This window comes from Orcinus orca, chromosome 13, assembly GCF_937001465.1.
Source record: "Orcinus orca chromosome 13, mOrcOrc1.1, whole genome shotgun sequence".
NCBI lineage: Eukaryota > Metazoa > Chordata > Mammalia > Artiodactyla > Delphinidae > Orcinus > Orcinus orca.
In genome coordinates this window covers 2,125,953-2,142,362 of record NC_064571.1, presented here as the reverse complement: position 1 = coordinate 2,142,362, position 16,410 = coordinate 2,125,953, and the positions used below count along the sequence as shown (strand labels likewise).

Sequence of the window (16,410 nt, the reverse complement as noted above, 5' to 3'; positions counted from 1 at the left end):
GCCCGGTGATTTCATCCCCAGGGAACGGGTGGCATCACCTCAGATGTCTGGGGATGTTTTCGATCATCACAGCTCGAGGGAGGGTTGGGGAGCCGCTCAGCTTCTGCAGCGCGTGGGGCAGCCCTCCAGCCAAGAAGCATCAGGCCCCGTGTCCGTGTCCGTGCGTCTGGTCAGAAGCCCCGCCTGGTTCCAAGGGGCCTTGAGAGCTTGGGTTGCCTCCTTCCCTCCCTCCTTCCCTCCCTCCCTCCCTTTCTTCTTTTTCCTCCCTTTTCTCCCTTCTTTTCCAGTAAAACTAGATTTTTACCTCTAAGGCTTTAGGAAAACGTAAACCATTTACAATGAAAAGACAGGAGAACATCAACGACTTGTGCTTTGCCGGCTTGTGTGGAGGGAGAGCCCAGCACCAGAAAGCGCCATTTCCTTCACTCTGGCGTAAAAACCCTGTGTGTGACCGAGTATTTTGGAGGAAGCAGATCCTGCTTTGTGACGTGTCTCGGGAATACGGGATTTCTTGTTCGGTGCAGGCACGTGGAACACCCACCAGCAGGACGGTTTAAAGTGCTTGAAGTTGAAATTGTGATTCTGGTGACACTGCAACTTCACAGCGGATCCTGACGTGCTACCCGCTTATGAAAGACGTTCATTCAAAGGCACATGTGAGTGTAGGTGCCCAGTGGGAGGTGGGCAGCTCTGCTGCTCTTAGGAAGTTCTCTTGTCATTGATGACATTCCCCCTTCCTCTGGGGGAACTCTTCCCATCTCTGTACTTTCCGTGCCGCCCTTCAGTGTCTTATGAGATACTCAGTTTCAACTAAGAAGAGGGGTGAGTGATTCCATCCCGTTGTGGTTTAAGGTGACATGGATGTGGAGCTCGCTCCTTTTCTCACGTCGGGACACCTGAGGGGTGTCGGCGAGGGCCCTGGTTGCCCTCGAGCATTAGCAGAGGGGGGCCCGGAGTGTGATCGTGGGGCGCCGGAAGCAGGTGTTGGAGGTGGTCGTGTCCGGTGCTGTGATGGACTTGCTGGCCTTGGATCTCAGCATCCCTCCTGCCTGTGGTGATGCAGGGGACAGGTGATGTGGTGTCCTTCCTTAAGGTCCTGCGTCACCGCTCTTCCCCTCCCCAGTACCGCCCAGCCTCCACCAGGTCAGTTCAGCCATCTGGACACACACTGATCATGTCTCTGTGACACAAGTGAGCGCAGTACGGGTTGATCCCGTGGAAAGGTAGAGGTGTCATGGGCAAGTCAGACACTAAGGTGACGGCTCACAGGTCATCAGCCCTGGGGAGCTGGGTTAATAGGATCATTTTGTTCAACGTTTTCCTGTGAACTTTGACTCCTGGGGCTGCTTGGATGGCACTCATGGGGGTGAAAGTGTCCTGTGATGGTTACAAGGGTGGTCCTGCAGAAATAGATCAAGTCACCAAAATCCCTTTTGATTTTAGATTCCCTGCCCCAAGACATAACATTTATTATCCTTTTTAGGCCTTTGACTGGCATCTTATGCCACCAACCTTTTTTGTTCAGTGTTTCCCCTGCCTCCCCCCATCCCCTCTCAGGAAGAGTTGACATTGACTTACAGGCCTCTTCCCTTGGACACTGAGAACCTTTGGAAGGACTCACCCCTATTTCAGCGTTTATACTAGCTTTGGGGGCAGCCCCTAAATGTTGACAGGGGTCTGAAGCCTTGGTTGATTTTTTAATTTATTCAGCACAGAAATAAACGGTGTGTGTTGTTTTTGGGTGGTGGGAGTTGAACGCAGGTCTAGGGCAGGGAGTAGTGCCCTGTGAGGGCAAAGTGGTTTCCACGTCTTTCCAAGGAGGAGAAGAGGGCACCCCTAGCGGCAGGTGGCCTTCTGATGGGGGCAGGTGGGATGAAGTTCTTAAGCACTCCTGCGCAGGTATGGGGGGACCACGTTCCAGACAGCCCCTCAGGCTTCAGGATTGATGGGGGTCACGGTCCTGGCCTTGTGGGATCCCTGCCCAGCGGTGGACAAAGCTCCTCGTAACAGTAAAGGAAGACGTCATGGATTCATTGCGAGTCTTCCGCGGTCGGGCTTAGGGGTGGGTACCAAGCCTTTGGTAACCGTAAGCAGTTAAAACAAAGCAAAAGGCCTTAAACTGGGAAATCCTATTGGTGTCTGCCTTCCCATAGAAGCTGGATGCTTCTAGAAAAGAAAACCAGCTCAGAAATCTGGCACTGAAGGACTCTGTCAGCGATGTAGCGTGGACTCATCGGTTTATGGTTTCATAACTTGTTAAAGGTTCTGACGCTGACTGCAGATTCCCGAGCAGTTTCATCGCCTTAAGTCAGGTCTGACTGCAGATGACCAGCTGTATTAATCGATTCAAGTCATTTCCTAGGAGAACCAAATTACAACTCCATTTTCATTAATTTACCGTCGTGATCCATCTATTTCAGAGCCAGGATTAAATTATCTCCTACTTCCCGAAGATGCGTGTTTGAACATAACTATCTGTGGGATTTTGATATTCTGTGAAAGGCGTAGGAGTTAAAGTTAACTTGTTGTTAAGTTTTGTTTTCTTCTATTATCATTTTGTCGAAAAAAATTTTTTAAAAATTTCAATGCATGTTTTTTTTTTTTTAAAAGGCAGCTGAAACCTAACATCAAGGGAAGCCTCCCTTCTGTCTCAGGCATCCAGATGGTGCCTCAGCAGGGCCAAGGCCACGGTTTCTTGTGTGTACATCCAGAATGTTCTGGAAATCGCTAAGTACTAGGTTACTCAAGCCATTTGTTTTCTTCTGGCTTTCTGCCTCTTTCTTCTTATAATATGAAGACACCTCTCCTTTACTTATTTTTAAAGATAAGTAAAACCACTGAATCGTACACTTTAGTTGGTGAATTTTTATGGTCTGTGAATTGCATTTCGATTTAATAAAAAGTAGCCTTAGAGTTTGGGGACTGATTTGGAGAGAAGAAATGGATGAAGCGTGGAATGCTTTCATCTTCATGTCGTCACAAGGGACTAGTGAGGTTCCCCAAGGATCTGCGTAGCTTGGGTTAAAATCATGTTTTTATGTATTATTTAGGTGGAGAAGCCTGTGGTGAACCCACCAAGGTTCCTGGTACACAGTTAAGTTCAATCGGGTGATGTATCTCAGCAGGAGGGTAAACTGCGGGTCTGTAATTACAGGCAGCTTAACTGGGCAGCAAAGTGGTAGTTAAGATTCTTCGTGGGTAAATACATTTGCGGAGAAGAACCCAACATGTCCTTACCTTACTTTTCTGAGTGAAGTATGTATGTTGGAAGTCTTGCCTACTTAGAACTTAGAGACATGCATCCTGTTGTGCAGGTGGATGACGCTTCAGTACGGTGCTACTTATTAAACGGTTTGCCTACTGATGGCATTCCGGCCCTGTCCTTTCGGTCCATTTTGATACGTCCTACCCGCATTCCCCGTGGAGCCGTGTGGCTCTGTACTTTCCTCACCAGCCTGTGAGCACCTGCGCCCACTGCCACCCATTGCAGTATGCTGTTTCATCACACTTAAAATTAATTTGTTTTACTTCTACTTTTGAAATACATTTTGGCTTACAAAATGTTGCAAAAATAGTACAAAGAATTCCTGTATACCCTTCATCCAGCTCCCTCACATCTTAACCAAATTGCACAAAGTAGGAAGTTGACCCAGATGCCTTGCTACTATTATCCTATTGGATGGGCCAAAAAGTGCCTCCGGTTTTATAGGTAAAAATAAAAGACACATTTTTCATTTTCACCAAGAACTTTATTGAACAAAGTATTCCCCCTTTTGTCGTTCCACTACCTTCTGCCATTTTTCAGGCAACATCGTAATTCCATCTTCCCCAAACTTTTTATCTTTTTGAGCAAAGAACTGTTCCAGGTGCATTTTACAGTCTTCCAGGGAATTGAATTTTTTTCCATTAAGAGAATTTTGTTAAGACTTAAATAAATGGAAATCCGAAGGTGCAATGTCTGGTGAATACGGTGGATGAATCAGAACTTCCCAGCCAAGCTGTAGTGGTTTTGGCCCGGTCATCAAAGAAACATGCGATCTTGCGTTATCCCGATGGAAGATTATGCATCTTCTGTTGACTAATTCTGGACGCTTTTCGTCGAGTGCTGCTTTCAGTTGGTCTAATTGGGAGCAGTCCTTGTTGGAATGAATCGTTTGGCTTTCTGGAAGGAGCTCATAATAGAGGACTCCCTTCCAACGCCACCACAGACACAACACCACCTTCTTTGGAGGAAGACCGGCTTTTGCTGTGGCTGGTGGTTCATTTCGCTTGCCCCACGATCTCTTCCGTTCCACATTATTGTACAGTATCCAATTTTCATCGCCTGTCGCAATTTGTTCTAAAAACAGAACGTTTAAGTAGAGAATCGCATGCGGAAATACGGTCAAGGAGGATTTTTTCCGCTTAGCTTACGTGGAACCCAAACATTAAAGTGACTCACAACCAAACCTGGCGCAAATGATTTTCAGCGCTTGATCAGGATATGTTGAGTATGTCGGCTGTCTCCCGCGTGGTATAACATCGATTGTTCTCAATTAATGTCTCGATTTGATAGCTATCAACCTCAGTTGGTCTACCCGACCGTGGAGCATCGTCCAGCAAGGAATCTCCAGTACGAAACTTCGCAAACCACCTTTGACACGTTCGATCAGTTACAGCACCTTCTCCATACACTGCACAAATCTTTCTGTGCATTTCAGTTGTGTTTTTACCTTTCTTGAAATAATAAAGCATAATAGGCTGAAAATGTTGCTTTTTTCTTCCACCTTCGATAGTAAAACGGCTACACAAAAATTCACCAATTATGATAAGTCTTTTTTTTAAATGCACACTGACATGACAGTTGTCACATGCAATCTAACAAAAATTGTTCCGAATGAAGTTAAAGACAACTAAGTGCTACTAGAGCCATCCTACGGAAGAAAACCAGATGAACCTTTTGGCCCACCCAGTACTTTCTGATCTCACAACCTGATGGGTGAGAGGTGATATCTTGGTGTGATTTTAGTTTACGTTTATTTTATCATGAGTGAAGTGCAGTACCTTTTCTTATGTTTGAGAGCCAGGTATTTTCTTTCCTGGTTTTCCTGTGTCCATTGTTCTTTTGATTTGTTTTTCTTCTTTCAAATTAACCAATTTTTCTTTTCCTCTAATTTTTTTTAACATCTTTATTAGAGTATAATTGCTTTACAATGGTGTGTCCGTTTCTGCTTTATAACAAAGTGAAGCAGTTATACATATGTCCCCATATCTCCTCCTTCTTGCATCTCCCTCCCTCCCTCCCACCATCCTCTAATCAATTTTAAGGAGCGCTCACTGCGTCAGGACAAGTAGCCCTTTGTGTCATGAATTGCAAATATTATTTTCCCTAACTCTTTGCGTTTTGAGTTTGCCTGGAGTATATTTTGACATGTACAGAAGTTTTTATATTTATATATATTGAATTCATCTTTTGTGGTTTCTGGATTTTTAATCTTAGATTTAAAAGAAGTTCTTCCTTCAAGTTTATAAAGTATTTCTTCCATATGTCCTCCTGTGCTTCTGTTTTTCACTGTAAATCTTCAGCGCATTTGGAGTTCGTCCTGTCGTAGGATGTGAAGTTTCCGGACGGTTACCAAGGCATCCTGTGGCCTTGTTTGGAGAAGTCTTACCTTTTCCCCAGTGCTTGAGCCGGCACCCTGTGTCCTGCACCAAATTCCCAGACGCTGTGGGTCTGTGTTCCTCTTTCCTCATCTGTCATTAGTCTGTCCCTTATAGCCCACACCAAACATGAACAGGTGAGTTCTTTGAAATCTTCCCATTACTTTAAATAAACAAAACAAAATGGCATTATATCAAAGTCTAAGAAAAGCTCATTCCTGTGCTTACATGTAGGTAAACGAGACAGCACAGGCCTGAAGGTCCCTGAGTGTTTGGCAGGGGGTAGAAGGCGGATGGCCCCCTCCATCGCGCACCCAAAAGTGGGTAAAAAAATGAACATCCATTCAAGGAGTCATTACGGTGGCCTCGCCTGCACTGCCCTCCGCATCCTGCCAGCCGTGTTCTTGGGTGCAGGAGGGTAAGGATGCCTGGTGGGAAATTTGAATGAAAATAGTGACAACATTTTTTTTTTTTTAAGATTTTTTTGATGGGGACCATTTTAAAAGTCTTTACTGCATTTGTTACAATATTGCTTCTGTTTTATGTTTTGGTTTTTTTGGCCAAGAGGCATGTGAGATCTTAGCTCCCTGACCAGGGAGCGAACCCACACCCCCTGCATTGGAAGGCAAAGTCTTAAGCACTGGACCGCCAGGGAAGTCCCAGTGACAACATTTTTTTAATGGGGGCGGGGGGGGGGAACATTTTGGAAAGTATGTAAGAGTTTCCTGAAGAACTTTCTTTAGTAAGTTTAGCTTCTGGTCTTTAGGAAATCTGTATCATTTAGAAATCTTGTCTGTGTTCACATGACACAGTGAAACCTCAATGGTTGACAGAGATCGTTACTGGTTTCCCCCTAAGCACTTGCTCCTCTGGAAGAAAGGGTCAGTGCCGCGTCTGGCTCGGTCACCCAGCGCCGTCTGGCTCTCCTTGGTCTCCGCACGAGGGGCAGTACGCACAGGGTCAAGGCTAGGGACTCCCGGGTCAGCGGGCTTGCAGTTCTCACTGCACCTGTGCACCGGGCACACCTGTGCGCATCCCCTGACTTCTCTGGTGTGATGGGGACAGTGAAGTGGCATCGTGGTGTCAGGACGGAAGGTGACAACGCAGGAGGAGCCTCAGCCTCGTCTGTATCCCCAGTAAGTGCTGAGGAAGTGACAGCCAGTTCCTTGGTCTGTTTCCTTTCCTCGGTGTGTGTAGCTCTGCGGCACGGAATTCTTGGACTCGTGGGCTGAAGGTGAAGGTAGGCAGGGCAGGGCTTAGGGTAGATAAGAGAGGGGCAGGTGCGTGTGAGGAGAACGCAGGAAGCTGGTCCCGGTGAGGGAGGTTCGCCCACGCGTTCCAGGGTCTGACTTTGGTCTCTCTGAAAGGACGGCGGGGCATCTGGGCTCGGTGCTCGTGAAGATGCCACCGGGTGCAGGATCCCGTGGGATCACGTGTCACGTGTGTCTGGGTGTTTTGGTTGCTGTCTTTTGTCCACAAGAATGATCTCCAAGACAGAGTGTATTGAGCACACACCATTGAGAAGGACTTGCACCGAGACGGGAAGCGGCCAGTGGGAGAGCACGTCGCTGTTGCACGCACAGAGCTCGAGTTGGGGTGATTATGTGCGTTCGTGGCTGGTTGGCGTAAGTCCTGCCGGGATTCTCCGGTGGCATTGAAGGAGAGGAGGGCTGGAAGATTGGAGCTGGCAGGTGTTCTGATTTTCTGAATGGAGGGAAGAGCAGGATCAGGAGAGAGACTGCTGCACAGATTACAGAGTGGGCGTGAAGCCGGGAGGCCTGTGGGCGTCTCTGCCAGCCCCCGATGCCCTGGGGCTTGATTCCGCAGGCGGCTGGGTCAGCTCGGACCCCCTTGTGAACGCAGCCCTCAGGTCTAGATGTCACCTTACCTTCTCGCCTTGGACCCTCCCTGCTGCCCTGGGCCGCCGGCTCCTTGGGGACGGCCGGTGGTCATCCGCCCTCGCTGTGCTCTGTGGGGCCCCGGCCCCATCCGCTGACCAGCTCCCTTGCCTCCCTGCATGGTCTTGTGACCCAGTGCATGGTTGAGGGACAGTTGCGTTTTTACTTTCACAGTCTGGTTACACACACAAAGGGTGTAGGACGTTCGCAGAAAGAAAAGGAGAAGGTCCGAGGGACAGTGGTGAGAGGCCCTAGTCCAGGGCTGGCTCCAGGGCGCAAAGGAAACATGGCGAGTGCCTCTCCTCCCCCCACGTCCTCTCACCACCCCCCCCAGTGGCTTCTCTCTTTTTTTGTCTTTTCTCCTTCTCATTTTTCTAAACCGTTGCATTGCACACCTTTAAAAACACTTTTTAATTTTTTATTTTCTTTTTGCCTGCACCACATGGCTCATGGAGCTTCCCCGACCAGGGCTCGAACCTGAGCCCCCCACAGTGGAAGTGCGGAATTCTAGCTACTGGACCGCCAGGGAAGCCCCCCCCCAGCAGCTTCTTATCTCCCCAGCGATGGCCGGGGTTGTTCGGGTCGTCTCCGGAGGCCCAGTTCAGAGGTGGGGTTTTGGGGACAGGGTGGTCCTCTGTTCGCCCCCGCCCCCCCCACCGGCCCTTTATATTAAGATGCTAGTACAGGAGACAAAGTAGCCTTTTCTTTGAGCACCTACTAGGGGCCTGGAACTTTGCCAGGTGCTTTGTGTAGTATTTACAGCAGGTCTGCAAGGTAATGCTTTTCTCCTTATCCTGCATCTTACAGGTGAGGAAACTGAGCTGTAGAGACAGGCATTTGTCGAAAGACGGGCCAGTCGGGGGTGGAGCTGGCATCTCACGCGCCCAGGTGACACGCCCGTCTCCCTACGCGGGAGGACTGTCGCGTGGAGTGGTAGCTGATAGGATGGCCGTCCCCGGACTGTGGTCTGCTAGTTTGCTCCCTCCCAGGGAAGGTCTCAGGTGTGTCCTGCCCTTGACCTTGATCTGAGCAGCAATGTGGACAGAGCCCTGGAAAACGGCGTGTGGGGTTTGCAGGTGAGGAATTGATGGAGGGATGGGGTCATCCAGGGCTGAAGCAGAAAGAAAACTCTCGAGAAGCTGGAGCGCTGGACTGAAAGTGGAGTGGAGAAGTGGACCAGCAATGCACGTGTGCCCTGCTTCCTCTCAGAAAACACCTGCCAGGTGCAGTGTGAGAGGCCGTGCAGCTGTGATGCTGCCTACGCGATGCGTCTCGGGCAGCACTGACGTGCATTTCGCATCGTCAGCGTCTCCACTCTCTGCAAGGATGTCCCCACCGAGGCCACGTGTCCCATACAGAGGTGATGGAGGGTGACCCACAGGGGCCTGAGCTCCCCCGTTTGGGCTCTTACCTTCCACTCGTCTGTGTGTCTGCTTTGTGGAGGCAAAGCCTACGTCTGTGTTGCCTGTTGTGTGTCCGGCACCCAGCACAGTGCTCGGAGGGCTTCAGAAATACTTACGGGGTGACTTATCTTGAAGTCCATCCAGAAGAGAGAACATTTAGGAAACCTGTCATTTTTCAACTTAGGAAGGTTTTGCTTGCAGAAGAGGCCCGAAGGGACACCGCAGTTCCTCTCACTGTTGGAAGGTTAGTCTCGGGAAGGAGAGATCAGACCTGCTTTCTGGTCCGTCATAAGTTACTTTTTATGTAAAACTATTATGTTCATATATCCACTGTTTTCTTTTTTAATTCTAAGGCAGGTATTAGCAGGTACTTTGGATAGCACACATCTGCTTTAGAAGTTACCTAGAAAAGTTTAACTGAATTTTTTTATAGCTGGGTTTTCTCGCAGCAGATACAATAAAGAAGCACCACTGCGTCGTCCCACGTTTGCCTTTAGCCCCTCGCTGGCCCGAGCCCCTTAGGAAGGACGGCATCTGTGCTGTGCCTCATTTGCATACAGTGTTTGCGCGGAGCAGATGTGCGTCACATTTCCATTGAATGAGTGTGACTTTATTTTTATCAACCAGGGGACTGATACTGTCTCCAAGGAAACCCAGCGTCCAAGGCCAAGTGGCAGCCTCCACTGCGCGCAGCTGGTGAGATGCAGACTGGGCTGTGCAGCCACTGGAGGAGGTTCCTTGTGTCCTTTGTCACATGCGGAGGCGTGGCTGGCCTCGTCATCTGGGTGACTCTTCTTTCAGACAAGCCTGGTGTTCGATATGGAGGGTTTGGAGATAAATCTTTTCGACTGGACCCTTCTCACTTGCTCGCCTTTTCTCTGCACCAGTGGTTCTTACCTGGGGCTGGTGTCATATCCAACTCCAGATGGTCCGATACAGCAGGTCTCAGTGGGATCTGCGTGCAGTGAACAGGCGGGGGGGACCCTTTTGTTCTCTGGAATGTGTGGTTAGAACACGCCGGTTTCAGCTCTTGCACGTCACCTGAAGATACCTTGTGTTTTGCTGAATCGTAGATCTGAGTCATGGATCGCAAGGTACAGGGGAGATTTATCTTATCCCCTTACTGTCCTGTCTCTGCTTGCACATTTTCACAGAACAAGTTACATGCGTGGAGACGGTGGTGAATTTCAGGGTTTACTGATTTCAGGGTGTCCTGCATAAGGGGTTGGTCAGGGAAGTGAATTCAGAGAAGGCTTGAAATCTCGTCTTGATTCTGTTTCCTCTGTGCACAGAATGGCACGGTGGAGCCCAAGTTTGTCATTCCACTGCGCGCGTAAATGAATGGATCGCAGCTTTTCTTTGACACGTGTGGGGGACGAGGATTATCTAAGGAGACCTGGCTGCACCAGGACGTGGGCTTTCTTTCTGCCAAATGATCATTGAAGTGTTTCCTTTGTGCCCAGTTGAAAAGCTGGGCATGGAGATTTTCATGCTCTTGCTGGGTTTCGGCTCTGGAAGTGCTTACACAGCTAATCTGGCATTTGCAATTATTTCCACTTCAAACTCAGCAGGAGGCTCTTTGGGGATATTCAGACAGAAATGACTTAATTGGATTTCAGCCCAGACACAGTATTTAAATGGCTCTTATGGACGACATCCATTGGGCAGCTGCCATGGGAAGTCATCTATACATTTTTGAGCTTTAGAGTTTAGCGGTCCTCTTTGATTCATTCAGTCTCTCTCATCGGCTTCTTGCTAATTTATATAGTAAATGAAATACTCAAGAAAAATAAATTGATGGCAATAAAATGAAGACATACGGCTCGTAAGCAGGACCATCGTTCGGTTTTGGCACAGATGTGCTGCTTTCTGTGTTGAAGGCTCCGTGTCGATACCGAAGGGCTGGTTCGGGTAGTTGTGTAAGGGATTTGGGGTCTCTTGGTTTGAAGTTTGGGAGAAGAGGCTTCTGGACTCTGGGGCGCTGAGTGGGCCAGGCATTGCAACCGTAGTTGCATCAGATCTTACAGATATCACTGAGGAAGTGGAAGCTTATTGGATGATGAATGTCTGATACGAGTCATGTTGCCGAGAGCCATATGGACACCAGCCTGTGGACATCCCTCCCTAGAGGCACTTCTGTCTGCACAGCCTTTAAAAGGGGAGTTTGGTTATAAAAGAGCGATGGCTGCAGGAATGGAGGACATTCCTTTAGAACGTTCCAGAAGATGGGGCGGTTGAGTTCATTCCTGGGCGATGAGTTGGATTTGGCTGGACAGTGGTTTTGGGAGACTGGAGGTGGGAAGCTGTTCCCCAGGTGGCGGAAGAAATAGCAGACATAAAGGCACAGGATTGTGAAAGCAGCTGGCATTTGGGGAAAATGTGAATACACTTTGACCGTTTTCAGAATATTCAGAAGCCCCTAATTATACTTTAAAAACACAGTGACATTAACATTTCTATTCAGTTGGAGTAATCATAAATTTGTTCTCTGAAAGTTACATTTTTATATAACTATTAGCCTTTTTTTTTTAATGGGAAAATTTAGTTTATTCAACTCCCTTTTCATTCTATACGTTGTGGAATTTTTATGGAATACATTTATGGGATACTGTAATCTACACGAGCATCAACCATACACAGAAATGGGGGAAACACATCACGTTGACTCATGACCCATCAGAAGTGAAGGAGGGCAACGTGAAGGGAGATGTTTTCTCACAGTTTCTTAGAACCAAATCCATTCTGCAGGAGGCTTCTCAGTTACCAGTAATTTATAAAAATTAACAAAAAAGCCAACCTTCCCACGAAACCTTTCCCGACCTTTTGCTGCAGAGCTTAATAGTTCTGCCCTCCCAGGGGCTGCTCAGGTGCCAAAGGTCATGCGTGGGCTATTCCCGCTCTCTTTTTCCCATCACCTTCATCTAATTGCTGTCAAAACCCTATCCTCCACACTCACGGTGAGAGGCCTGTTCTGCCTCTTAAAAGGCCGGCGATGTGATGTGATCTAGGACACAGGTGGGTGTGTGACACGCCGGATCCCTGGAGCCCGCTCAGCGATGGGAGGGTGGAGGCGCAGGCTCCCCGTGTCCGGCCGGGCTTCTGGCAGAGGATGGAGCGGAGGAGGGAAGCGAAGGGAGGACAGAGTTGATCTCACAGCTTCCATCTTAATTACCCGAGAGAGACATAGTGTGAACGTGTCACAGCAAAGAATCCAGTTAAAAGTAAAGTAATACCTCCCCCCTGATTCCGCCCCACAAGTTTATTAGTTGTAACCCCTCTTAACACAACCTGGTCTGGGCTTCTTGCCTGCTTTCCAAGATTCTATTTTTAAAAAGTGTGTGTGTGTGTGTGTGTGGCCTTTCTTGCGGTTTCCCTCATTCTTTCAGTCCTTCATCCCCAAAAGGTTAAGGGACGTGAACTTCAGCAAAATAATCAAAATAGTGCTTCCACAGACTCACAGTTAGATGGGCCCTTTGGATCACCTGGTGTCTAAGTTATCTCAGATAAGAATTCAGTGTCTGTGTGTGTGTCTTTCTTCCTTTCTGTCTGTCTTTCCTTCTGTCTGTCGTTTTCAACCAAAGGGATTTTATTCTAGTGTGTTTTTGTGTTGAAGGTTTATTTGGTCAGCGTGCTTTTTATTAGTGGTGTAATTACCTGGACAACAATGAAATCCTGCAGACACTTCATAAAGAACGCGGGTGACCCTTTTAAAATGTTTTATGTAATTAGACTGTCTAGTTATGGCGTTGAGATGTATACACACACACACACACACACACACACACACACGTATGTATATATGCTGATTCTGAAAACTACGGTTTGGGTTAGTGGAAAGAGCTCAAGACAAACACCGATCAGGACTTTTGGAGGATGGAGGACTATTGTATTTAAGAGGCTAACATCAACTATATACACAAAAGCTTCCAAACCATCAGAATTGGTGTTCCTGATGTAATTCCCATCTGCTAGAATTCTGAGGCGGCGACTATAAAATTGAAGTCCACATTAAGGTTTGCATTATGACTCCTTGTCATGGTATTTTAGATAAGCTTTAATACATTTCTGGTACCACATCATCAATTTTGGATAATTCTCACGTCCACTCCCATGTGCTGATTTCACAGCTACAGGTTGGAGCAGAGGGACCCTCGTCACGGAAGATGACACAGAGGCACAGGACCGCCGGGACGTGTGGTGGCCGAGCCGGGCCTGGGACCCATGGCCTTGGGCCACTTTGGTCCCGGTGTGTGTGGTTGACCCGCTGCTGGCAGATTTGTTCTCAGTCCTGGAAGACTTGTCTCCCTCAGGCTGTTCACAGAGTTAGAAACTCGTACTTCTTCTGCCCCGTTTTCATTAATCAGCTTCTGATGCACAGACACAATCAACTGATAACCAGTGTTAGCGTTTAAAATCGATTCCAGCCCATTGCGGAGAAATGTGATGGCTCCCTTTCCAGGACAGCTTTATCTTGAGTAAGAGTCCTGATTTCGGCGGGACCTCCTAACCCGTGGAAGCCCGCATCTGGCCGTCAGCACTGAGGCCTGGCGGGGCCGCTGCGCGAGGGGTGATGAGAGGTGGGTGGATCCTCTCCCTGGAAGCCCGGGTGTCAGATCCAGAAGCGCTTTCTCAGCGGCCCAGTGTCCGTCCACACGAGGCAGGAACCAGGGTTCATCTTCAGCCAGGTCATTCAAGGAGACTTTTGTGTACCTCTGTTCCGTGTCTGAAACCAGCATTCTCCCACTCAAATCAAGTTTCCCACCAAGTCGTTGAGTAGATGTGAAATACCGCTAGTTCTGCGGGAGGTCAGCGAGGCCACGCTGGCCCAGGTGGGCCTGGTCAGGGGGCAATCCTGGTGTTCATTCTGAGCTGGGCGACCACCTGGGCCACCGAGGGGTCTGGTCTGGAGAGTGGTGTCCCATTGGGACGGGGAAGAGGCCGAAGAAAGGGCCTATAATAATCATGGCTTGTTTTTTCTTTTTTTTTTTTTAAACTGCAGGTCTCGGTGACTTGTTCTTATTAATTAATTAATTTATTTTTGCTGTGTTGGGTCTTCGTTTCTGTGCGAGGGCTTTCTCTAGTTGTGGCAAGCGGGGGCCACTCTCCATCGCGGTGCGCGGGCCTCTCACTGTCGCGGCCTTTCTTGTTGCGGAGCATAGGCTCCGGACGCGCAGGCTCAGTAGTTGTGGCTCGCGGGCCGAGTTGCTCCGTGGCATGTGGGATCCTCCCAGACCAGGGCTTGAACCCGTGTCCCCTGCATTAGCAGGCAGATTCTCAACCACTGCGCCACCAGGGAAGCCCTGTTTTTTCTTTGTTAATAAAAGAAAAAAGACATTTGCCTTTAGCTCTGTCTGCAGATCAGGGGTCTGGGTGGTTCCCTGGGTGTGTTTTGCATAAAGTATGAGGTTCAGTCATGAAGCTCACCTGCTGTAACCTGGGAGTCTTCTGCTTGTGTGCAGTGTTCAATAGTCAGATAACGTTGCTCAGTAATTTTTTTTTCTGCATTGACATCTAAGGGAAACAGTACCTTTGTTTGGTTTTTTTAAATATTTTTTATTTATATTTTTTTTCCGGTACGCGGGCCTCTCACTGTTGTGGCCTCTCCCGTTGCGGAGCACAGGCTCCATACGCGCAGGCTCAGCGGCCATGGCTCACGGGCCCAGCCGTTCGGCGGCATGTGGGATCCTCCCGGACCAGGGCACAAACCCGTGTCCCCTGCATCGGCAGGCGGACTCTCAACCACTGCGCCACCAGGGAAGCCCCAGTACCTTTGTTTTATTTATTTATATAATTTATTAAAAAAACTTTTTGTTGAGGCATAGTTGATTTACAATGTGTTAATTTCTGCTGTATAGCAAAGTGACACAGTTATACACATATAGACATTCTTTTTTTTATATTCTTTTCCATTATGGTTTACCCCAGGACACTGAATAGAGTTCCCGGCGCTCTGCAGTAGCACCTTCTTGTTTATCCATCCCATATAGAATAGTTTGCATCTAGTAACCCCAACCTCCCAACCATCCCTCCCCCACCCCCCTCCCCCTTTCTCAAATTAAGGTGGTGTGTGTGGTCGAGGGCTTGAGTCCTGGAAGCTGTGTGATGCTGTCCCTCCCTGGTGTGAGGGGCTGAAGCAGGGCCCCCCAGCGTGGCAGACACTCCAGAGAGATGGTGGCGACAGATGACCTTTGCCCGCACCTCGAGGTTCTGGCCCTTTAGTGGTGATCTTTGTGGGGAGGAAGAGGGCTTTGCAGGCAGACAGGCCTGGGCCCGAATCCTGGCTGCGGCCTGAGGGTGTGGTGGTTTCGTTCCTGAGCTGATAGTCAGGTGTGTGTCCCAGGGTTGCCGTGGAGGTGGACGACGCCTTGGCGAAGGTGGAGCCGCCGGGACTGTGTCTCCTGGGGCCTGTCCGAGCGCTTCTCCCCAGCCTGCTCCTCTGTTTCTGCGGGTCAGGAGGAGGGAGGCTGGTCTCTGCGGGGAGCCTTTTGGGGATTCTAGTCCTCTGGGCAGTTCGGCCAGTTGGCAAGTAGGCAGGGCAGCGTGTCCAGTGACCTTGGGCCTCAGCAGAAGGGCGCGGGCCTCTCATGAACCCTGAAGACTCCACTGCAGGGAAGCCCGTTAGTGATGGACGCCGACACTGGACGGCCACACGCACGGAGGTTCGGGGGAAACTGCCCCGACTCCCCAGGAGGCCGGCTGGGTCAGGCACCCCGGGCACCCTCGGCGGTGTGGGCATTCAGCCAAACGCCCCCCGAGGCTGTGGAGACCCCCAGGTCGGGCCTGGGCTTTCCAAACACAGTTGGGAAAAAGAAGACCTCATTGTTGCAGGGAATTCAGATATCGCGTGGACTTTGCATTGGTAAAGCGATTCGGATCCAGATCCATGTGGAGAAAGAGGTGCATTTGGTATTCGTGTTCATTCCTTTCCACTCCTTCCTCCTCCTCCTCTCTATTTCTGTGGGGAGATGCAGGTGATGCTAGTGGAGAAATAGCTTTAAAGACGAGCGTGCACCGTCCCACGTGTCCCCTCCCGCCTGAGCGGGCTGTGCGGAGTCCTTGAGTGACCTCTTGGGTGAGGGCCTCCACGGTCCCAGTGACCTTGAACCTGGCAGTGTTTGCAGTCGGAGGTGGTTTTCTGCACAGAAGTGTACGCGTTCCTGATGGATTTGATCACAGGTTGTAATGAAGACCTGATCTGAAATGCTCACCCTTAGCAGAGGTTTTGAATAAGCCCATAACCCACGTTAAGCATGGTGGTGGGCAGACTGCATGTAGACCCAGCAGGAGAGCGGTTTTGGTCTCTGTGTTCATTTCTGTCTAAGGTGTGTGCTTCGTGCATTGACGCTTCGTCAGTGAAATGCTTTTCTCAAGGAAGACGCTGCCCCTCCCTCTCTCACAGTCGGTCCCCAGGCGGCCAGGGCATCTGTACGTGAACTTGAAGCAGAGCCTCCGGTTGGGGCTTCTCCGTT

At 49.3% G+C, this 16,410-nt stretch overlaps 1 protein-coding gene across 8 annotated transcripts in view; it reads left to right on the top strand.

Moving 5' to 3' along the window:
• The window catches only part of NCK2 (NCK adaptor protein 2), a 133,172-nt gene that overhangs the window by 45,347 nt on the left and 71,415 nt on the right, over positions 1-16,410 (top strand). The window contains exon 1 of one of the 8 annotated variants that reach the window (XM_033401676.2): positions 6,037-6,058. The exons of the other annotated variants lie outside the window; for them this stretch is intronic. The gene's annotated coding sequence lies outside the window, so the exon portion shown is untranslated. Of the gene's footprint in view, positions 1-6,036; positions 6,059-16,410 lie in introns of those variants that run through there. 8 annotated transcript variants of the gene reach the window in all.